The sequence below is a fragment of the Heterocephalus glaber genome, unplaced genomic scaffold (assembly GCF_053883595.1).
Source record: "Heterocephalus glaber isolate CG9 unplaced genomic scaffold, H.glaber_assembly_v1.0 deba00000768, whole genome shotgun sequence".
NCBI lineage: Eukaryota > Metazoa > Chordata > Mammalia > Rodentia > Bathyergidae > Heterocephalus > Heterocephalus glaber.
The window spans coordinates 5,417,231-5,442,028 of record NW_028258162.1 but is presented as its reverse complement, the minus strand read 5'-3'; the positions used below and the strand labels follow the sequence as shown (position 1 = coordinate 5,442,028).

Sequence of the window (24,798 nt, the reverse complement as noted above, 5' to 3'; positions counted from 1 at the left end):
AGAGATGGTTCAATATATGAAAATTAATCAATGTAATACACTATATCAATAGACCCAAGGACAAAAGTCATATGATTATCTCCATAGATGCAGAAAAAGCATTTGACAAAATCCAACATGCATTTATGATAAAAACCCTACAAAAAATTGGAATAGATGGTCTCTACCTCAAACTGATAGAAGCCATCTATGAAAAACCAACAGCCAGTATCATAATAAATGGTCAAAAACTGAAATGCTTCACACCAAAACCAGGAACAAGACAAGGATGTCCACTATCACCATTCTTATTCAATATAGTTTTGGGAACATTAGCCATGGCAATTAGACAAGAGAAAGAAATAAAGGAATAAAGATAGGAACTGAAGAAGTCAAATTGTCATTATTTCCAGATGACATGATCCTGTATATAGAAGATGCCAAGAACTCCACCAAAAGTCTTCTAGACTCAATAACCAAATTCAGTCAAGTAGCTGGTTACAAGGTCAAAACACAAAAATCAATTGCTTTCCCCTACATGAATGACAGACTCACTGAGAGAGAAATAGGGCAAATAATTCCTTTCACAATAGCATCCAAAAAACTGATATAGCTAGGAATCAACCTAATGAAAGAAATCAAAGACCTCTTCTCTGAAAACTATGGCACTCTGAAAAGAGAGATTGAAGATAATATCAGAAAATGGACAGACATCCCCTGCACCTGGGTAGGAAGGATTAATATAGTGAAAATGGCCATACTTCCAAAACTACTATATAGATTCAATGCAATTCCAATTGTGATCCCAGAAGCATACTTCATGGACCTTGAGAAAACAACCCAAAAATTCATTTGGAACAAGAAGAGACCCAGAATAGCAAAAGCAATTCTAGGTAACAGAGACATGGCAGGGGGTATCACAATCCCCAACCTGCAATTATACTACAAAGCTACTGTGATAAAAACAGCATGGTACTGGCAAAGAAACAGACCTGAGGACCAGTGGAACAGAATAGAAGATGCAGAAACAATGCCAGACACACTCAGCCATCTCATCTTCAATAAAGGAGCCAACCACCCTCACTGGAGGCAAGATAGCCTCTTTAATAAATGGTGCTGGAAAAATTGGGATTCAACTTGCCAAAGATTAAAACTACACCTATGTCTCTCACCATGCACTAAACTAAAATCAAAATGGATTAAAGATCTAAATATTAAAATAGAAACTCTGAACCAGTTGGAACAGAGGTTAGGTAGAACTCTTGAAGACATCGGTGTAGGAAAAAGATTTTATGAACAAAACCTCAGTTGCCCATGAACTAGCACAAACAATCAACAAGTGGGATCTCTTCTTATTAAAAGGCTTCTGCACAGCAAGAGAAACCACCAGCAGTGTGAAGAGACAACCCACCATGTGGGAAAAAAATCTTCACCTGCTGTTCCTCAGACAAAGCTCTACTATCTCGAATCTATAAAGAACTTAAAAAGATCAGACCTCCCAAATTTAAAGACCCAATCCAAAAATGGGCATCTGAAATGAACAGACATTTCTCAGACAAAGAAGTAGAAATACCAAATAAATACATGAAAAAATGTTCAACATCACTGGTCATTCAAGAGATGCAAATGAAAACAACACGGAGATTCCACCTCACTCCAGAAAGAATGGCTGCTATCATGAAATCAACCAATAACATGCTGGCGGGGCTGTGGGAAAAGAGGAACCCTGCTCCTCTGCTGGTGGGAGTGTAGACTGGTGCAACCACTGTGGAAATCAGCATGGAGATACCTCAAAGAACTAGGACTGGAAGTCTTATTTGACCCTGCTATTCTACCGCTGGAGATCTTCCCCAAAGAATTAAAAGAATCATACTACAGTGATATATGTGCGCCCATGTTCATAGCAGCACAGTTTGTGATAGCTAAAACTTGGAAACAGCCCAAATGCCCATCAACTGGAGACTGGATAAAGAAAATGTGTTTTTTTTATAAAATGGAGTACTACTCAGCCATAAAAAATGAGAAATTAGAGACATTCATAGCTAAGTGGATGCACATTGAGGCAATTCTTTTACGTGAAATAAGTAGGACACACATGAATAAATACTAAATAGTTTCTCTGGTGTGAGAAACTGAAAGTGTAAATAAGGACTAAAATGTATAATAGGTAATGTGAAATACGAAGAAAAGGGGCAAAGGGGAAGGAAGTGGGAGGGCTAGGGGAAAGGATAGAAGGGAATGGGATTAATATGAGAAAATGGAAAAATAGGAACAAAATCTTTGTAAATAGGGAGGAATGGAGGGGTTGAAGGGAGGGCTGGGCAAGGACGAAAAATAAGAACCAAGAGAGATTATGTAAAGGTGCAAATTTCCAATGATGAATGTCATTACATTGTATACCTAAAATGTATCAATGATTAGAATGAATAATCGATAATGCAAAATAGGAAGAAAAGGTCCAAAGGGGGAGGGGTAGTGGGAGGGGCAGGGAATAGGAAAGAAGGGAAAGGAAAAATGCTGAGAAATGGAAAAAATGGAAATAAAGTCTTTGTAAATGGGGAAGGGTAGAGGGGGTGAAGGGAGGGCTAGGAATGGGGAAAAAATAAGAACCAAGATGCATCATGTAAAGGTACAAGCTCTCAATGAGAAATGTAATTGTGTTGTATACCTAAAATGTACCAATAAAAGAATTTAAGGGGAAAAAAAAAAAGAATTTAGCAGCCTAAAAGTGAAGCAGAAATATTTTAAGCAAATATGCACGAGCCACTTTTAATTCACATCACCAATGATACTCAAACACTGTCCAAAAATAACTACAGTGTGAAGCACTAAAGAATGTTGACACTTTCATTATTTATAAAGCTGCCTTTTCAACCTTTTATTTCATTGCTCAAATTGTTTCTGAAAGACGTGTAAAAGTAGTTCTACCATAAAACAAAATCATTTAGAGACTACAGCATATTCGCCATGCTAGAAAATGCCTAGATACAGTGCTTCCTGTATAGCCAGAAGTGCTTAACATTGATGAATTCTCAACTAATGTCCCTTCAAGAGTTATCTGAAAGACATAAAGCTGGCTGCTGATCTTTGACCTGTATAATTCCCTTTTTTCTTTATCCTAAACTAGTTGAAAGAAGTTAACTTTAGAGCTAGACCTGTCTGCTAATCCTTGCTCTATTACCTAACATTGTATTACCCAATGCAAGCTGTTCAACTTCTTTGAATCCTTTCCAAAAGATTTACTTCACCATCTAATGAGAATTATGTGAAATACTTCTTTATACACAACTGACATAAATTAGGGTTGAAAATAGCATTGTTTCATTTCTTACAGTAGCTAATATCCATTCCCACTTTCCTTAAAGGCTTTTTATTCACATTTTCTCCTCAGCTGTAAACATTTGTCTTCCACCCCAACTGTAAAATCTGGAGATTGCATAATATCATCTGAAAGAATGAAAAGCCCATTAAATATAGAAGTTCTTGCCAAGTCCTCCCTGCTGAAGTTTCTTAGTTTGCTTAATTCCTCATCAGCATTTCTCAATGTTAAAAAACATTTCAAAGTAAATGCTAGTTACAGCATGACAAGATGAAATTCAGTTGTTTTAAATCCAATCAAGGAGCTAAAACATCTACACTAATTTTTCACTTGTAATATCATAGGCTAAATTACACACCAGAAAACTGATGCCACAAATACGTATGTATGAACTTTATGAAAGTTAAGAGCTAGATGTTTGGGATGTTGTGAATTGGCCTTGCAAAATCTTTCATAGGTCCCAAGTTTGATCCCCGGTACCAAAAAAGAAAAAACTTTCATAATCTTAGTTTGCCTTAACTTCCACCAAAATAGAGACTAGAGCCTTGTGAAACTCTTGCTAAATCCCCCACAGGTGGGTTCAGCCATGAGATTCACCCCAGCTGATGAAATTAAATCATTGGACAGGCTTTTTAAAATGGAAAAATGCAAAATAGGATAAGTTTTAGCATTTTTCTTTTGCCATTTATCCTTTGCTCTTTTGCCTGGAACATGAAAATAATACCTACATATTCAACAACTGCAGTGAAACCTGAGGATGAGAAATACAGTGTAAGAATAAAAGGCACCCAGGCCCATGATGAAACTACTAAACCACAAGCAGGAGGCATTCCACTTCTGACTTTCTTGTTACACTAGTGAGGTAAATCTTTTCTTTGTTGAACCATGAATAAGTGTTTCACTAAGTTTAGTTTTCTGCTACTTGTAGCCAAAATTTGTCCCAGTGATTTCTATTTCTAGCAATTTGCTTTGTGCAATCTCGGACGCAGCTTTGATACTCAATCTAAAGCTAGGGAGAGGCTTCAAAATAAGCAAATACAAACAAGGTTGCATTTGTCCCTTAAATATATCTGTTCTCTACATAACACATAAAGTCTTTACTGGATATTACCTCCCGTATCACTTCTAACACCAACTGCTTTAGTCAGTCCGGCCTGTTACAAGATTGCCATCAACTGAGAGGTTTAAACAACAGAAATTTATTTCATGGTTGTGGAGGTTGGAAAGTCCAAGATCAGGCTAACTTTGGTGTCTGGTGAGGATCTCTTCCTGCTATGCCCACACATGGGCTTCCCTTGGTTTGTAGAAAGAAAGAAGAGAGGAAGAGAAGAGGAGGGAGCGGGGAGTTGGAGGAGGGCAGGAGGAGACAAAGAGTAATGAGGGAGAAGGGAGCCCTAACTTTTCTTATAAGGGCACCAATCCCTCCATTACGGCTCCACCTTCACTGAGGACTAGAGTTTCAGAATATGAAACTTTTTGGAGAGACACAGTCATACGGTGCATAGCACCAACTAATGCTGTAACAGTAGCAGTCAATCCCCGGCATTCCCTGTCCAGGCAGAGCAGCTCAAATTTTACTTTATCACCTATTCCCTATTCCACAATTGAAAAGACAGGTGAGGCTTAATTTAGGTTACCCCAGAAGCAAATGCTAATGCATTTGAGTGCAAGGTTTTTATTTGGGAGGGGAAGGATCACAGGTTGGGGAGTGGGGAAGTTAGTGAGGAAGGAAATGTATTCAAGAGAGCTCTGTAAAAGCTCTAGATTTAACCTGCAGAAAAAGGGATAAGGTATGTGTATTTAAATACCAACTCCATTAGTCATTGACTGACAGCTACAGCTGCACAATATCAACAGTCCTGCACTTTGAGCCAGCCCTGGGCACAGGTGGCATTGCATTCTTCAGCTGAAGAAGAACTCCTCCAGAAGTGCCCAGCAGAAGTCAGGATTTGGAAGGGTAACACAACCACTAGAAAACATGAAAAACATGTAAGAAGACCCAACGGCAGGCTGCTTACCAATAACCAACAGTTCAGTGAGGATGGTTCCAGTTCTGCACAAACTGTAAAACTGACCCCCACACAGGAGCTGATGAGAAGCATAAGGATTAAGGATCCCAGCACAACTAAAGACATTTATTTTCCTCTGCTCCATTCTGGAAGCCAGATATGGAATTCAAAATGACTGCAAAAAAGTAACAAAGACCTCAAGTGGGCTTGCTTTTAATTCTCAAAATTTATAGTAATTCAGTTATCACAAGTGCTTCATTAGATAACAGTAAAACACACAAAAATACGGTGAAAATACCCAGGATTCGAATTATTCCTTTCACTTTTGACAAGTCCGGGAAGAGATGTCCAGCTATGTCATTTGTATGGTAAAGAATGGGTTAAATACTAAGATCAAAATAAAACACCTTAGCAAGGCAAGAACCAGGAGAAGCCAGACCTAGTTCCTCAATTGTGGTTTGGACTTTTTGCAGCCCTTTTATTCTTTATTTGACAGATATGAATATGACATTTACTATATGCCAGGCACTGTTCCATAAATAAAATAGTATAAAACTAAAGTGAATTAAAATGAAGTAAACAAAACTGAATAAAATAGGATAAAAAATAAAACTCAGTTACTCCTTTTAAACCATGATGTCCTTACTGGACTATGATTTATTATGCTTTTATAGACAGAAACATTAAGAGGTTAAGTAACATTCCCAAAGAAATTCTACCTCCAAAGTATTCTTTTACTTATTGTTATCACTGCCTTTCTCTAAATGAGAATTCGTTTGAGGTTAGGGATATATGGTTGTACCTAGAACCTCTCCTATAATGTATTGCCCCAACTACTGGCCTATCTTCAGATTATAGAGGGAAGATCAGAAAGGAAGAGCTAAATTTGCTAGGCCAAGTAAAACAACTATATAAAAAATAATCCCTACCTTTGAAGTGTTTGATATACTGCAAATAGGCTCAAATGGCTAACTGGTGTGAGGGCAAGGCCAAGCCTCCCAGAAGGAACCTGGAGAGGGGTCTGTTTAGTCCATATAGTCCTTTGTGAATGAGTTAATCAATTCCCCAATAAGAACAACACATGGAGAGTCAGTCATCAGCATCAGGGCAGCATCAGAGCATGAGAATTGGAACTGCAGCTCCAGAGCTCAAGAGCTGTGTGTGTCTCTTTATTCCTTCAGAAAAACAGCAGAAACAGCTACATAGCAAACACAGCCACTACAAGCTTACAGTGTTCTCTAGTTCACAGGAGTTATAGTGTCTTATCTGCTTACCAGGACATGGAGAGACAGAACACCTGCTGCACAACCTTGTCCATGTCGTGCATGCATGGTTAAGTATGTTAGACCTTCTTAAATAACTGTGGCTCATTATGTGCATGTCCCTGAAAGTGAAGTCATGTCTTTAAGTGTCCTCAAACACCATCAGAGGCCTGGGCTTTGAGTATAGGCAGAAGTGGTACCCCACACTGGTAAGATAAATGGAATTGAGAATCACACTAGAATATACTGAATGGCTCCTAACAAGTGTAGTCTTTGTTATCCTGTAATCACAATACTAAAGAACCAACATAGATCTGAGCAACAACTTAAGAGCATGTCATTAAGTTTCAGTTGGAGGAGCAGAAGGAGGGGATGTAAATAGAATCCAGGGTCAGGCAAAAGAGATTCCAAAAAAGCAGCTACATGGAAAGGTTCACCTCATCTCTAGGGTCAGGACATAATTGCTGCTGTCAGCCCAACCTTCTAAAATGCAAAATTCATACTAAGCAACATATGACTTCAAATTCAAGAAAAAAGATTGTTCCAAGATTTAGTGTGAACATGCATAATCATAGACACAGATCATGTTCTCTGGCTCTTTGAATTCATTTTCAAAACAAATCAAAGAAAAATGTTATGGTCCTTCCGTAAGAACCACCTAGAAAGGCAGAAGCAAACATTCTCTTCTCAAGAACGTAGTCCAGCTGAAGCCAGAAATGTGTTCAACACCTGCTTTTCCTTATCTCATTAGATAGCCTAGGATATTTGGACAGTGTTCAATTGGTACTAATGGGTTCAGAACTTGGTGGCTTGAGTTATGCACCTGTAGTTATATAACTTCTAAAGGGGATAGCCATTCTCACTTATTTTCATATTTTTCTACTTAAGACAATACCATAGAATGCTTTCCAGGGCCAGCTACACCTCAGAGTTCCATTGGTTTTCTCTACACATACCCCATTTCTAATTCCAGAAATTTTGATTAATAGGCTTGGGATAGAAACTGAGCATGCACAGTTTTTCAAACTCCTCAGGTAAATGTAAGGTAGGGCTGAGAACTATACCACCACAGTGAAAAACATGATAAATTCTTCAGCATTCTTCTATTGTGCCTCCAGGTACTGCACTGAAGGATTCACATGTTTTCAGGAGTGAGTCTCCAGGGGGAACCAGGAAGAGGTCGATTTATTCAATTTCTTTTCTTTTTTTTTTTTTGGTGATTTATTCAATTTCTTTGTGAGTTCCCCAAAATGGAAAGGATGAGGAGCTGAGATCCATGAAAGCAGCAGCAGCAGCAGCAGAGAGCCAGAACTGCTTGTCTTTATTCCTTTAGCCCTTAAATATTCATTATCAGACATCATGAGACATACTGAGAAACAACAGTGGTGTGTCCTGGCATGACTGTGTTGCACATGTGTGGCTGATTATGCTAAGTCATGTTTACATAACTGTGTCCCATTATGTGCATGCCCCAGACAACAAGGTCATGTTCTTAAGTATCCTTAGGTGCCCTCAGACTTTGAGTCCATCTGGAGTGGTTCTCCACATGTGTCTTAATTCATTTGACCTTTATCACAATCTTGCAATGTTAGAACTATTATTATCTTTATTTTTCAGTTAAGAAATAAGAGACAGAGGTAAACTGAATAACTTTCCTATGGTCACATGGGAAATTTGTGGTAGAGCCTGCATTTGAGGCAGTCTAAGAAGAAAGAAAAGAAAACAAAGAAAAAAGGATGGACATAGATAAATATTCCTAACATCAAATTTAAAAAGTCATTTCTTCCTACACCCCAAGAGATAGCCTAAGATCTTAATTCTTAAAATATTAAAGTTTAAAGATCCAAAGATCTAAATGAACTTGACTTGAATCTCTAATATATTTTATGTGGAATGTCTAATGATCTCACCAAGATTTCTGCATGGAGTCTGACATGGTCCGTTCTTGCTCCACACCTTAGCTTTCACTGAATTAGTTCAATTTAAGCAAGATCCTATCCCCCAACCTGCATTTGCCCCTCATTCTGTGTTGACCCATAAGGCAACCATCCAAGGGACTCCATCACTTCCCCGATTAAGACAAAGAGGGGAAAAAACCCTAAATAAGCTGTAGTCAATTTTAAATGATAGTGCATAACCAACTTCTTTACTGATCTGTTGGTTGAGATGAATAGTTTTGAAATTAATTTTATTGGTACATTTTAGGTATATGATATAATGACAGTCATCATTGGAAATTTGCACCTTTACGTAATCTCTCTTGGTTCCTATTTTTTTCCCCTTCCCCTGCCCTCCCTCAACCTCTTCATGCCTCCCTATTTATAAAGACTTTGTTTCAATTTTTTCCTTTTCTCAAATTAATTCCATTCTCTTCTTTCCATTCTCTTACCTCTCTCATTTCCCCTTCCCCTTTGCCCCTTTTCTTCCTATTTCACATTATCAATTATACATTTTAGTGCTTATTTACACTTTCAGTTTCTCACACTACAGAAACTATTTGGTATTTACACATCTGTGTCGTATTATTTCACTTAAGACTATTGCCTCAATGTGCATTAATTTAGCTATAAATGTTTCTAATTTCCCATTTTTTATGACTGAATAGTACTCCATTTTATAAAAAAAAACACATTTTCTTTATCTAGTCTCCAGTTGATGGGCATTTGGGCTGCTTCCAAGTTTTAGCTATTACAAACTGTGCTGTTATGAACAAGGGTGCACATATATCACAGTGGTATGATTCTTTTAATTCTTTGGGGAAGACACCCAGCATGGGAATAGCTGGGTCAAATAAGGTATCTCCATACTGATTTCCACAGTGCTTGCACCAGTCTACACTCCCACCAGCAGTGGAGCAGGGTTCTTCTTTCCCCACAACCCCGCCAGCATTTGTTATTGGTTGATTTCATGATAGCAGATATTCTTTCTGGGATGAGGTGGAATGTCAGGGTTGTTTTCATTTGCATCTCTTGAATGACCAGGATGTTGAATGTTTTTTCATGTGTTTATTTGCTATTTCTACTTCTTTGTCTGAGAAATGTCTATTCATTTCAGATGTCATTTTTGGATTGGGTCTTTAAATTTGGGAGGTCTGATTTTTTTAAGTTCTTTATAGATTCTAAATAGTAGACCATTGTCTGAAGAACAGCAGCTGAAAATTTTTTCCCAGATTGTGGGTTGTCTCTTCACAATGTTGGTGGTTTCTCTTGCAGCACAGAAGCTTTTTAATAAGAAGAGATCCCACTTGTTGATTGTTTGTGCTGGTTCACAGGAAACTGAGGTTTTGCTTATAAAATCATTTCCTACAACAATATCTTCATGAATTCTACCTAACCTCTCTTTCAGCCAGTTCAGTGTTTCTGTTTTAATATTTGGATATTTAATCCATTTTGATTTTAGTTTGGTGCGTGGTTAAAAATGTAGGTGTAGTTTTAATCTTTGGCAAGTTGAAACCCAATTTTTCCAGCACCATTTATTAAAGAGGCTATCTGTCCTCCAGTGAGGGTGTTTGGCTCCTTTGTTGAAGATGAGGTGGCTGAGTGTGCATGGAGTTGTTTCTGCATCTTCTAATCTGTTCCACTGGTCCTTAGGTCTGTTTCTCTGGCAGTACCATGTTGTTTTATCACAGTAGCTTTGTAGTATAATTTCAAGTTGAGGATTGTGATACTCCCTACCATGTCTCTGTTGCCTAGAGTTGCTTTTGCTAATCTAGGTCTCTTCTTGTTCCAAATGAATTTTGGGATTGTTTTCTCAAGGTCTGTGAAGTATGCTGCTGGAATTACAACTGGGATTGCATTGAATCTATATAGCAGTTTTGGAAGTATGGCCATTTTCTCTATGTTGATTCTTCCTACACAGGAGCAGAGTATGTCTTTCCATTTTCTGATATCATCTTCAATCTCTATGTTCAGAGTGCTATAATTTTCAGATAAGAGGTCTTTGATTTCTTTTGTTAGGTTGATTGCTAGATATTTCAGTTTTTTAGATGGTATTGTGAAAGGAATTGTTTGCTCTATTTCTGTCTCAGTGAGTCTGTTGTTCATGTAGAGGAAAGCTATTGATTTTTGTGTGTTGACATTGTATCCAGCTACATTACTGAATTTGGTTATTAAGTGTAGAAGACTTTTGGTGGAGTTCTTGGGGTCTTCTATGTAGAGTATCATGTCATCTGCAAAGAATGACAATTTGACTTCTTCATTTCCTACCTTTATTCCTTTTATTTCTTTCTCTTGTCTAAATGCCATGGCTAATGTTTCCAAAACTGTATTGAACAAGATTGGTGATAGTGTATATCCTTGTCTTGTTCCTGATTTTAGTGTGAAAGATTTGAGTTTTGACCATTTAGTATGATATTGGCTCTTGGTTTTTCATAGATGGCTTCTATCAGTTTGAGGTAGAGACCATCTATTCCAATTTTTTAGAGAGTTTTTATCATAAATGCATGTTGGATTTTGTCAAATGCTTTTTCTGCATCTATTGAGATAATCATATGGTTTTTGTCCTTGGCTGTATTGATATAATGTACTGCATTTATTCATTTGCATATGTTGAACCATCCCTGCACCCCTGGGATGAATCCCACTTAGTCAAGGTATATGATCTTTTTTTTTTTCTTAAATTCTTGTATTGGTACATTTTAGGTATACAACACATTTACATTTCTCATTGGGAAATTGTACCTTTACATGATGCATCTTGGTTCTTATTTTTTCCCCATTCCTAGCTCTCCCTTCATCCCCTCCACCCTTCCCTATTTACAAAGATTTTATTTCCATTTTTTCCATTTCTCAGCATTTTTCCTTTCCCTTCTTTCCTTTCCCCTGCCCTTCCCACTACCTCTCCCTCTTTGGACCTTTTCTTCCTATTTTACAATATTGATTATTCATTCTAATCATTGGTACATTTTAGATATACAATATAATGACATTCATCATTGGAAATTTGCACCTTTACATAATCTCTCTTGGTTCTTATTTTTCACCCTTGCCCAGTCCTCCCTTCAACCCCTCCATTCCTCCCTATTTACAAAGATTTTGTTCCTATTTTTCCATTCTCTCATATTAATCCCATTCCCTTCTATCCTTACCCCTAGCACTCCCACTTCCTTCCCCTTTGCCCCTTTTCTTCCTATTTCACATTGCCTATTATACATTTAGTCCTTATTTACACTTTCAGTTTCTCACACCAGAGAAACTATTCAGTTTTTACACGTGTGTCCTATTTATTTCACTTAAGAGTATCACCTCAATGTGCATCCACTTAGCTATGAATGTCTCTAATTTCTCATTTTTTATGGCTGAGTAGGACTCCATTTTATTAAAAAACCACATTTTCCTTATACAGTCTCCAGTTGATGGGCATTTGGGCTGTTTCCAAGTTTTAGCTATCACAAACTGTGCTGTTATGAACATGGGTGCACATATATCACTGTGGTATGATTCTTTTAATTCTTTGGGGAAGATCCCCAGCAGTGGAATAGTGGGGTCAAATGGGACTTCCAGTCCTAGTTCTTTGAGGTATCTCCATACTGATTTCCACAGTGCTTGCACCAGTCTGCACTCCCACCAGCAGTGGAGCAGGGTTCCTCTTTCCCCACAGCCCCACCAGCATTCGTTATTGGTTGATTTCATGATAGCAGCCATTCTTTCTGGAGTGAAGTGGAATCTCAGCATTGTTTTCATTTGTGCCTCTCGAATGACCAGTGATGTTGAACATTTTTTCATGCATTTATTTGCTATTTCTACTTCTTTGTCTGAGTAATGTATGTTCATTTCAGATGCCCATTTTCAGACTGGGTCTTTAAATTTGGGAGGTCTGATCTTTTTAAGTTCTTTATAGATTTGAGATAGTAGACCTTTGTCTGAGGAAAAGCAGGTGAAGATATTTTCCCACATTGCGGGTTGTCTCTTCACACTGCTGGTGGTTTCTCTTGCTGTGCAGAAGCCTTTTAATAAGAAGAGATCCCACTTGTTGATTGTTTGTGCTAGTTCATGGGCAACTGAGGTTTTGTTCATAAAATCTTTTCCTACACCGATGTCTTCAACAGGTCTACCTAACCTCTGTTCCAACTGGTTCAGAGTTTCTATTTTAATATTTAGATCTTTAATCCATTTTGATTTTAGTTTAGTGCATGGTGAGAGATATAGGTCTAGTTTTAATCTTTGGCAAGTTGAAGCCCAATTTTTCCAGCACCATTTATTAAAGAGGCTATCTTTCCTCCAATGAGGGTGTTTGGCTCCTTTATCAAAGATGAGATGGCTAAGTGTGTCTGGCGTTGTTTCTGCATCTTCTAATCTGTTCCACTGGTCCTCAGGTCTGTTTCTTTGCCAGTACCATGCTGGTTTTGTCACAGTAGATTTGTAGTAGAGTTGCAGGTTGGGGATTGTGATACCCCCAGCCATGTCTCTGTTACCTAGAATTGTTTTTGCTAATCTAGGTCTCTTCTTGTTCCAAATGAATTTTTAGATGGTTTGGTCCTCCTCAGTGCTGGGGGGGAGGGGCTCTCTGCTGCTCCGAGCTTGGGGGCTGTGGTAAGGTGGCCTGAGAGGCTCACCTCCTCAGCGCTGGAGGGCTCTGCTCCTCTGCACTCAGGGGCCAGTGTCAGATTGTTTTGAATTCTTAAAGACACAGAGCCCAGTGGTGAAGTAGGCAGGATCGGCAGTGTGTGTCCCATGGCCCTTGATGGGTCCCGTAGAGAGAAGACAAGGTCTGGGATGGAGACCCATTGAGCTTGGGGGCATCCCCTATAAAACTTAAATTGCACCACCAGACATCTGTGGCAAAGGTGGCAGCACCAGCGCCTTTTTTGCCTTAGACCTCTCCATAACCTTCAGCCCACTATGACTCTTTAAGGACAGGAGTGGAGCCCCCACTGGCTCCATCTAACTACTTGACAAACAGTATCCTTCTTATTTATTCCAATAATAAAAGACTTTGGTCATTATTTATTAAGGCAGTAGAGATAGAACCCTATCCCTCAGCATTTAAGAAAAACACCTTGGAAAGTTTCAAGTACAAAGATAGGGTCTATTATCTATTGATTCAAATACTCCAGGTCTACTTCCACATACTCACAATCAACTGGGTTGACCTTCATGGTCTTTATTTTGTTCCATTCAGGCTCTCAGAGACATGTTTCTAAATTTCCTGAATTTCTGTTAGAAGAAGCAGGGAGGGGATCTATTCAGATTTATAAGGGGAGAGCAGAGAAGGCCCACATGTTCCTTGAAATTGGAGACCATAGCTCTTATCTATAAAGGTGAGATTTCCTGGTCTCCATGGGGACAGTTGGGAATCATGGCATGAATTGGGATGGTGCCCTGAGGTTTTAGGCAATGGGTCCCTGAAGCAAGTGACTCATTAAGGTCAGCTAGAGATAAAAGGCCATCTAGGGGAAAAGCCCAAGGGAGACTTTGATCATGGTGAGCACGAATAGGGGTAAGCTGGGGTAGATGGCTACCCACGTAGAAGATCAAGTTATTGATAGCTAGTCCCACAAAATGATGAGAAAACTTAAGGTAGCTGTGGGAAGAACAGATGTGTGGAAGCAAAAGAGACATATTAAACTTTAGGTCATACACATGGAACCTTCATGGTTCAGTTTTCTTGCACCTGGTAGAGTCTAAAATGACCCGTTCCATGACTGGGTTAGTGACAGGTGTCCTGACAGCCCTTAACTGTCTGATTCATGCTCACAATGAGAAGAAAAAAATTTGAAAGAGAAGAGAGAAAAAGAAAAAAGCCTTCCCCAAAGGGGTCTTACCTCCTGGCTGGGCTCATCAAGTCTAGCACAATTACAATCAGAATGGATACTGTCAAAACATCAGAAGAAATAAATCAAAGAATATTTTTTAAAAATGTAGTAAAAATGAAAAGAAAAAAGTTCAAAGAATGTAACAAAAAGATATCATGCACACAAACAAATGAAGACAAAATAAATAGCAGTTGTGCTTAAACCGATCTTTAAAAAGCTAAAGTCAGACTGTATTTCAAAATTCCTATAAGAGGCCTAGTTAAAATAAAGGAAAATATAATACAATGGAAAAAAATTCTTAAAGGATAACAAAACAAAAATATTCTATAATGCAAAGATGGAGGAATATAGCATCTGAAGTTTAATAGCCCATAAAACTCTATTAGAATTCAAGAGAAAGAATCTAAATGACCCCCAAAAAGTAATTTTTTTTAACAGAGGATATTTTTCAATCCAAAGATATAGCACTCTAAAATTTACCCTTTAACATAGAATTACTATGTATATGACATTAAAGCTATTAGAAAATTAAAGAGAAACTAATGAAAACACAGGAACCAGAGGAGACTCTTCGTACATCTCAAATTTTCATCAAGTAGACCAAAATCATATAGTGACTGTAAGAGCTTAAAGAACTTTTAACAGGATGGATTTGGTGAATCCGTAAACATGTACCACAAGTTCTAAGCCCTGCTTGTATCACAGGGATAGGATACTTGTACTCTGCTCTCCAGGATATTTTAATTTTCATTGCCATATCTCTAATAATTATCATAGAATTTCTCACCTAGATGTCAATTATGTGATATTAGTCAATTATCACATAAAATCGACATTCTCTTCTTTGCCTGAGCTTTCATTTTGAAAAGTATGACCTCAACTACCAAGTTCACAAGCATCCATCCTTTTCCCTCTATGCACAGGAGGAAGCATGTAGCTGCTACTGGAAATTTTCTTTCAGCCAGGTAGATTAGCACAACATTGGTGCAACAGGAGGGCAGAGGTTTATAACCAGGAAAAAAAGAATGTAGCAATGTTTTGCTATGCAAACACTTCCTGAAACTTGAACTGCTCTGGAATTTTATGGTGCATTAGTGAATTAATCCTTTGTATTATGTAAGTAAACTTGGTTGGTTTTTTATTATCTATACTTCTTAGGCATCTTAAAATACAAACCTCGAGGTATGTATTTTCTTAAAAACACAATGTTTAGTGGAAAAACAGAAGAATATTTCTCTTCTATTTTTGTATATCATTAAAGATGACAAATTTCCATCAAAATTCCCTTGTTTTAAATATATCTGAAATACAGCACAGCCCTATAAATTTTAATAAATAATACGTTTCAAATCAGGTCCTGATTTTTAATTACTTCCATAGGCCATCTGACTTACAAATCCCCCACTTTTCATTAGACTTTTACAAATACACCACTTTTCATACAATTGTGTTCCAGAAATTTTATCACATTAAAATTACAATGTGGTTTATTGGACATTAAAACTTTGGAGCCAAAAGTGAATAATGTAGTATAGTGTATCACCGTAGTGTTATGTTTCATAAAGGTCTCAAAGTAGCTTATGTTAATTTCATGCTAATATATAAAATCAAGTTTCAAAGTCTTGAGATTAATTTCACAATATATATGTGTTTTGATAATTAAATTATCATCAATGACCTATTATTGATATTTAAAGAAGCTTCATAACTACGCCATTGTTCATCCCTTCACTACATTTGCCATATGTTTTGTGGTAGTCAGGGTTTGCAAGGGGATAAATTTAATACAGGATACGTAATTCATAGGATTATTGTATAATATTCACCTGAAAGTCAAGTGCAGAAGAGTGCAAGAGACTTGTCCGTACACTGGAGATCTGAAGAATCCAGCTGAGGGTCTGGGTCCCACAGCAATGTCCTCTTGAGTCTGCATCAGAAAGCCGAGGAGTCTTTGAGGGAAGACTGAGGGTCTGCCCGGGAAAGCCCAGAGGCTGGTGGTGAAGGCCAAAGAGTCTGGAGATGACTGAGAGCCAGGAGATGACACCCAGGATAGAGCTCCTCTGAGGGGAACAGCAGCCAAAGCTCAGCAGCCTCTGCTCTTCCAGAGGGTAGGAAGGGGGCAGGAGATGAGATGCTTTCTGGGGTCTCTGGCAGCCCCCATAGGTGAACCATAGCAGAAGCACCATCATTCTGGAGTAAGGACCTTCCAAGGAGAATCAGCAGCAAATCCTCCCCTCCTGTTCTCCTTTGATTTCTGTTCTGATGACAATCCTCAGGTGGGGTCTCCATGGCCAGAACCATGCTGACTCAGTTCAGCTGGGCATTCCCACTTAAACTGACCATCAGTTAATCTACCACATGGTTTTACCAGCCCTTGACATTCTTGGGCTTTTTAGTTGTGTTTAAAAAAAAATGTTTCTGCAATAATATATTAGCATTAATGAAAACAGGATAATTACTTCTTAGAAGATTTAGTCAAAATGTTACTGCGTTTAAAAAATTAATATGGTTGTCCTATAGCTGTAACTTTAATTTGTGGATCAAGGAGAAAAGAAACGAGTTCTCATACAGAAATAGGAATCGTACAATTCTGTATTTCCAGAAAAATGAGACCTATTTAATCTTTTTCTGATTATAGAAATAAGAAGCAGCTATGTAAATTTCACTAGATCACTGTCAGTGAAGCAGGCTGGAACTTTGAGGCTTCCAGCACATTAATATTTCTAATAAGGAGGGTACTTGTCTCTAAATACAACCTTTCCTGAGAAACCCTAACTCCATAACTTGTCTTAGTTTGAGTTCATCCTAGAAGTGGAGCCCGGGACAAGGTTGTAGGTGCTGGTGGTTTATTTGAAAGATGATCCTATGGAGTAAAACTGAGGGTATAAAGAAAGGGATAATAAGTACAGTATTTAAACCATTAAAAGCATTCACAGGAGCTGTTGAACAGTCTGCTGGGTCCTATGTGCAAACCTCTGAGGAGACCCAGAATTGACCTCACAAACGGATTCAGGGTCATTCGCCCACCGATTCTCATCTTCTGCTGGTTCAGGATTTGCACCCAGTGTACAATGTCTCTTTGAACTTCGATGTTGCATTTGCTTGGTTTAGAAAAACAGAGAGACGCCAAAGATGCACTCAATGCTGGAGCCTGAGGCGCCAGGGGAACTGTCCATCGCGTGAGTGCTGAAACAAAAGAGACCAGACCTGTGGCAGTTTGCATTGCAAACATAGGCCATACAATTCCCACTAAAAAAGTATAGGAAAACAGTAACACAACCCACTTAATGAATTTTTCCAATTAATAAAAGAATTTACTGAAGGTTGTAAGAAATATTTCAAGAAACTGGGAAAGATAGATTTGCTGGGGGAAATATAGAATATATAAAATATATTATAAAATATATATATTTATATATACGCATATTTGCTGTGACCCTCAGCTGTGATCAGAGATAAACTTCAGGTCTCTCAAACAATCTTCTCAACAACCTTTTAGCAGAACTTCTGGTAACTTCAAGTTGTTACATCCATATACTTTATTCTATATACCTTATTAGGAAAAACAATATGGAGTTCAAATTGCCCTAATGGTAACTGAACAAATGTTGAGCTGCTTTCTGGAGTAATACAATGAGGGATTTTTACAGTCCAATTGAAAAGAAAGAAAAGTTTCAGTTTCACAAGTAAAAAGTCTATGGCCAGTTCACAGAAACAACTATCTGTGCACCCTTAAGTTACTCTCTTTGGGTTGTTTTTTTTTTTGTCCATGATTTGATTAAGTGGTTTCAGGATTATTCCACCTCAAATATTCACTGAACTGATGGCCAAATTTCAAAATTAAGAGCACCACAGAAAAAGCATTATTAAGAAAGGTGAGCTGTGAAAAATGCCTGTATTTCCAGCACTCAGGAGGCTGAAACAGAAGGGTCACTGTGAATTTGGGGCCAGTTTAGGCTATATAGTGAGTTTACATCCAGTCTGAACTTCAAAGTGAGATCCTATCTCAACAAATCAGAGAGACAGACAGACAGACAGACGGGATTGAAGTGGCAGGAATGGAGTTAATTATCAGTTTCAGTTAGTATCAGTTTATGCTGTGTAAAAAACTATCCAAAAATCTAGCATCTCAAAACAAAAGGCATGTATTATTTGCCATGATTTTGTTCACTGGCTGGATGTATTTTCTGATCTGGGTTAACTTACATGGAACCATGTAATAGAGGTTAAAGGTCAGCAAAATTTTCCTGTAAAAGACTATTAATTTCTTTTGTGGCAATTCAACTCTGCTGTTGTGACACAACGGCAGCAATAGAAAATACATAAACTAGGAAGTGTAGTTGTGAAGCCTTATTTTTACAAGCAGGTGGTGGGCTGAATTCAACCCTCAGGCTATGGTTTGTCAACCTGTGGTCTAGCATGGTCTAATGTTCATGGCGCCTATTTGGATCAGTATCACCAAGCTGCTTCAATTCCTTTCCACATGTATAGTCTCAGATCCTCCATCAGCATAGCCTATGTTCATTCCCATGGTGTACTTGGGGCTCCAAATGCAGCGAGACGGCAAGACCCATCACACAGCATTTTTCAATCTTAATGCTTGTGACATATTTGCCCCATTGCCCAGTGTTATGTGGGCAAGTTCTGAGTCAAAAACAATCAACAAATAAGCCCTACCCATTGACAAGAGGAGTTGGAAAAGTCAAAATATAAGGCAGTATGCCTATAGTCAGTGATGGAAGAGATATGGAGCCATTTTGTAATATGCCACGGGCAACCTGTAAAAATACCTCTGCAGTAAATCCAAACTTCTAATCATTTGGATTTACCTAAGCCTGAGCCTATTAGAAAGATAAGGATTTGAGATGGCAGGAAATATATCTTATTTCTCCTTAACAAATGATTTTAATGTTGTGATTATTTAAAGTTCTACACAGAAAGAAATATTATCACCTGGGGAATTCCAAAGTTTTGCTGACCATGTAAACTGTAATTTGTAAGGTTTGTAAAGATTAGACTACTGAAGAGTGGATTAAAAACATCTTTTTAAATTGGATGTTTTTTATCCATCTTTATATGACAAGAGATGTCTGTGGCCTACAGCAGCGGTAAGAGTACATTTATCACTTGAGGCCAAATATACACACTTCACTCCATCATTTTCACTGTAGTGTGAAATCTGTCCTCCAAGCATCTGAAGCCTGCAATGATAAAAGAAGCAGCAATCACTACAGAAATTCACTAAGGTGTTTGTTTGTTTGTTTGTTTGTTAACAAAAATTATCTGATACAACGTCCTAAGGAAATGGAAAAGCATTCCTGGGAAGTCAGAGGGGAAATTCCTCTGAAACATTTTGACAAAACATAGAAAAAAAAGTGAAAATATTTAATTTTTTGGCATGATATGTGGATTAAAATGGCATCTGTTGTTGTGCCTGTACTAAGGCTTACTTTTTGTAGTTGCATTTATATTAACGCGGATCACCAATTGACAGCAATCAAGAAATACAAAGATATACAACATAGAAAGGCATTTGAAACAAAGCTGAAAGCTTTCCCTACATGAGAGAGATGTGTTCTGATTTTATTTGTATTCTGAACATTAGCCTTGAAGCAGCAAAACTGTCCCCTACCTATCTGCTAATTCTCAGCAAGGGAAAAATAATCTTTCGGGTAACACAATTAGAGAAGAAGCAATCAACATTCCTAAGCATGAAAAGAGAAATGTAAATTGTTTTATAGATGATCTGATTGCTTAGAATAGTGATTCTTAAAGTGTGGCCCAGACCAGAGCATCACTATCCTCTGGGAACTTATTAGAAATGCAGAGTATCTGCCCCATTCCTCATTCAATGAATCATACACTCGAGAGGTGAGCCCAAAAAAATCTGCTTCAACAAGGGGGTTCTGATCCATTGGAAAAATGGAGAACCATGGTATTGGAAATGACAGAATATGATTATTCCACTGAGAAGGACATACTTGAAATCAATTATGTCTGATAATTTTAAACTACCTGTTTCAGCAATCTTCATAGACCATTAGATATTCAATCAGGAATTTTTAGTTAGAGGAACATAACTTGACTATTGAAAAGAGGCTGGACTGGCAAATCACCATGAATTAAATGTGTTCTCTCATTTTTTTCTTCACATTAGACAGGATAATTGTCATTTAGGAAGAATTAGCTAAATAAGTAAAGTTAGGATATTGAAGTGAGATAAAATTTTATTTCATTTTTTTCAATAGTTTTAGAGAGGTATGTACTTTCTGTGACTCCATATGATTAATCTGGATAAGAAGACTTAAATAATTATGTCATTCTACCTTTCAAAACAAGAAATCACACAATAGAAGTCTAACAAGCAAGCACATGCTCATGTAACACACACACACATTTATTTTTTCAAAGAAAAAGTAGAAAGTAGACATTTGAAATGTTGGTAAGAAAGACATAGAAGTTAAAATAGATGAAAATGCAAATTAGCCAAATTTCATACAAAATGGTGGCTGGGGCACAAAAAATCAGCTCTGCCTTTGTCCTGTCCACCTCAACTCCAGGGGAGCTAAGCTCACTGGAGCAGCTGGACAAAGAGCGGATTGGAAAGCCAGTGGAAGATTTGTTGACACATTCTAAGTCCAGGAAGAATAATAATGAATTGCTTTTGAATGAGAATGAAAATTTCTTTGTAATGGTAGAACTATGGAAAATTCCAGAAAAGGAACTGAGGGTCAGATATTCCTTGCCTCATAGTATTTAATTAGATTTGTCAGAAATCTGTTTATTTACCAAGGATGAACTCCAGTCAACTGAACAAACAGAATGTTTCCATAGAAAAGTTTTGCACAAGCATGGAAATAAAACAATCTCTTGAATTATCCCCTTTTGAACTTTAAAAATGGAATATACAACCTATGGAGTCAAGATCCACCTCCTGGGTAGTTTTGACTTCTTCCTTACTGATGAAAGAATTAGGTGGTTTTTATCCCTATACACTGGAAGACATATCTATCAAAGAAAGAAAGTTCCAGTATCTGTCAATGCTCTGGCCAAGAATTTATTGAAAGAGATCAACAACTCCCTAGGCAGGTCTGTCTTAAACATCTCCAAAAGTAGTTCTTGCATTGCTATATGTATTGTCACAGTGGAATACAGATTCAAAACATCATTGAAAACATCGTTGCTGCAGTGGAAAGTCTTTCAGAAAAATTGCCAAGAAGTAGCCAAATGTGAAACTCCTATTCATGAAAACTGAGAAGTAAGTTTCCCTTCCTGTCTTTTCCTCATTTATCACTTGTTGGGCTGAAACTGAAGCAGGACTTAAAGAAAAACAAGTTCTTCTCAGCCTTGGGCAGTTCCCCTGCCTTGGGTCATCCCCCTCTCCCCTGTCGCTATGCCTCTGATAATATTAACAACTATGTCCTGTAAACAAAGTTGATGATACACTGCTATTATGGGATTCATAGGGCTCTGTCTTCTTACAAGCCTAAATTACAAAACTGTCTGCCCTTGTCCAGTTCTCGTAAACTCACTTGCTACATCACTAGAAAGACCCCCGCCACATCCCCTTATATCGAATGTATAAAAGCTAGAACTTTTCTTTGTTCAGTGGTCTTTCTTTGGACAGGAGTCCATTGAGCCTGTGTTTACCTAAAACCTGAAATAAAGTCCTCCTGACTGCCTCTTGAAATTCCACAACAAAACTAACAAAATGTGCACACATAAACTGAAAGAAAAAGAGACTAAGAAAAGAGAGAAAGGAAAAATGTTGTTAAAAACACAAGTTGAAGAAGGAAAGCAAAAAGTTAAAGCAAGAAGCTAAGAAGGCCGTGTCAGTTCTCACGAAAGGTAGCATGGTACCTAAAACCAAAAGTGCTTCAGGAAAGAGCCATGAGTCCTGAAAGAAAAACACTGGCAAAGCAAAAACCTAATCTAAAGTGATAAATGAATCTGATGATGAAATTCCACAACTGGTACCAATAGATGAGACTCTGGTGAAAGAAAATGTTAAGTGGTAAAAACGTGACCCGGGGAAGAAGTCTCCAAAAAAGCATCCCAATCCCAACACATCTCAGGGCACAAGAGAAAGGCCCTGCCGGCTTGTGAGACCCCAGCTGCAGGTCCAGCGAAGCCAAAATGGGACAAAAGAAGAAAGAAAGAGAGTCCTCGCTCTGGAAGAAAAATCTGAGACAGACTCCAAAAAAGCCAGAGGCCAAGGTTTTCACTATTGCCAATAAATATGCAAGGAAATCTCCCTGCACCCCCCCACCCCAAACAATCACTAACAACCCGAAGTGCCCCAGTCAACCTAAAATCAGTGACTCAACCAGAAGGAAACAGCAGAGTTACCTAAGGGCTGTTTGAAAATACTCAACTGAGGGTGTAGCTTGCTCTGCATGCACAATGCCCTAGGCTCAGCCCTTTGCACCACTAAAAATAAATCAGTTCAATAAAAATGCTTGAATCCTGATCTACCATTGCAACCTTCTTCAAAAGTAAGGCCTGGATTGATTGATTGATTGATTGATTGATTGATTGATTTTTATTTTTGGTACCAGGGATCAAACTCAGGACCTTGCTCTTGCAAGGCAGGCAGTGGAACCACTGAGCTAAATCCCCAGCCCTGGATTTAAAATTTTTATATATATATATATATATATATATATATAAAATCTCCACAGGTAATTCTGATGTGTATCTGGTTACAAGAAACAGTGGTTAAAGTCGAGTCTATTTTCCAGTTGTTCTTCCGTGTATTGGAGAGTGTTGTACAGGGACAATGAGTGCTTCTCCACGTCTGTGATTTTTATTATTAAAGTATAACATTTGCTTCCAAGGAAAAAATTAAAAGGTGGCTGGAGGGTAACTTGGAGGTAATGAAATTCAGATCCTTTTTACTTATATAGATGGACCCAAGACTTTTCACCTGAATATAGCTTTTCCTTTTTTCAGAAAAAGTTGTGACTAACCAGCATGTTATGGTTTGGATTACATTCTCTTTTCTGACACTCCACTGTCTCCAGCCCCTTTCTACATCATATTCTCAGTCTTGCACATGATTTGTGTTAGACATATGTATTTCATAGGACTTTCCAACACAGTTACTTAATTATCATCCCTTTTCAAACACTTGTCTACCTAATGAAGCATGTGAGTGACATTTTCAAGTGCATCTACCAGCCCATAAAATCTTAAGATCAAATAGGATATAGAGGTCACAGAAATTCATAAAGGAAAAGATCACCTTCAAGAAAAAAAATCCTGGCTTTTTCTATATATAGTTATTGTTTAGATCTAAAATGTCCCCCCAAAGTCCAGTAATTTCAGAAGTAGGGCTCTAGAAGAGTGATTGGATCATGGGAACAGATTGATAAATTGATGAGTTCATACTCAAATGTGCTATCAGAAGATGAGACCTGGTCAGAAGTTGTGGATCCCAGGTACATGATCTGGAAGAGTGTGTTCTTGTCCCTGGCCCCTCCTCTCTATTTCTTGGTTTGCCATGAGTTGAACAGCTTTTATCCACCATGCCCCTTCCACTGTGCCATTTTTGCTTTGAAGCCAGCAATCACAGACAGACCCTGCTAAATCCATAAGTCCTTTAAATTTCAGGTGTTGGGTGTCAGATAGTTTGTCCTAGTGTCAGGTAAGTGACTAATACAATATGTTTTATACATATGATTATCTTAGAACCATAGCTTGTCAATATAGTTCAAAATGTACTATGGCTATGTGTATGGTTTCTTACAATAAAAGTAGGAACAGTAGACCTTTAGTTACCTAGATTCCTATGAAGCTAGAGTGAAACACTCACTAATGCAAGCCTCACATACTCAGAACTGAAATTTAGTTTTCCAATGTAAATTTCAAAGTTGGAGGATATTTAATGTAGAATAATTGAGACAAGTGATCCAGTCATACATGCCTGGTTTATATTGAATAAAAAATTTCACATTTTTAATGAAAAAGGTGCAAAGGTTTATATTAAAAAGAGGATATTTGCTGATGCATTTTATTGAATGGTTAGTTTATTACAAGTAGTTATTTGCTATTTTAGAATCTTTGTGCATAAGTTATAATAATCTATCAATTATGAAGGCAGTAAAGCAGTCTTAGAATTTAAATTTCTCCCTGATCTTTTCCTGCCCTCCTGTCTCTCACCTCTCATTCTTCCCTGAGGCAAGGGATAGAAACAAGAATTCCTCTTTACCAACTTCGATAATAGAAACTGCAATTCCTTTTTCCCAAAGCCAGCCATAAACCCTAGAAATACCACACTAACTTTCCCCTCTCTCTTAGGGTAAGAGTTAGCCATAATGAAATTCCCTGACCTATCTTATACATCATTAGACTCCCATTCCACAACATGTTCTGTCCCATAATCAAAAGGAAGCCACACAGAGAGCCCAAGAAGAACTAAACACACAGGCCCTGCTAAGCTCCCGCTGACTCTTACTTTTAGCTGATACCTTTTTG

At 37.9% G+C, this 24,798-nt stretch overlaps 1 protein-coding gene and 2 pseudogenes across 1 annotated transcript in view; 2 read left to right on the top strand and 1 right to left on the bottom strand.

Annotated features, from left to right (window-relative positions):
- Positions 1 to 915: 915 nt before the first annotated feature.
- The window catches only part of Arl5b (ARF like GTPase 5B), a 168,070-nt gene continuing 144,187 nt past the window's right edge, over positions 916 to 24,798 (bottom strand). Inside the window, exons 10-11 of the transcript XR_015449609.1 lie at positions 16,149 to 17,508; positions 916 to 14,380 (exon numbers count right to left, since the gene is read on the bottom strand). The gene's annotated coding sequence lies outside the window, so the exon portion shown is untranslated. The remainder of the gene's footprint in view (positions 14,381 to 16,148; positions 17,509 to 24,798) is intronic.
- On the top strand, positions 20,825 to 21,725 carry LOC147829073 (ribosomal L1 domain-containing protein 1 pseudogene; annotated as a pseudogene).
- Positions 22,034 to 22,686, top strand: LOC147829072 (ribosomal L1 domain-containing protein 1-like; annotated as a pseudogene).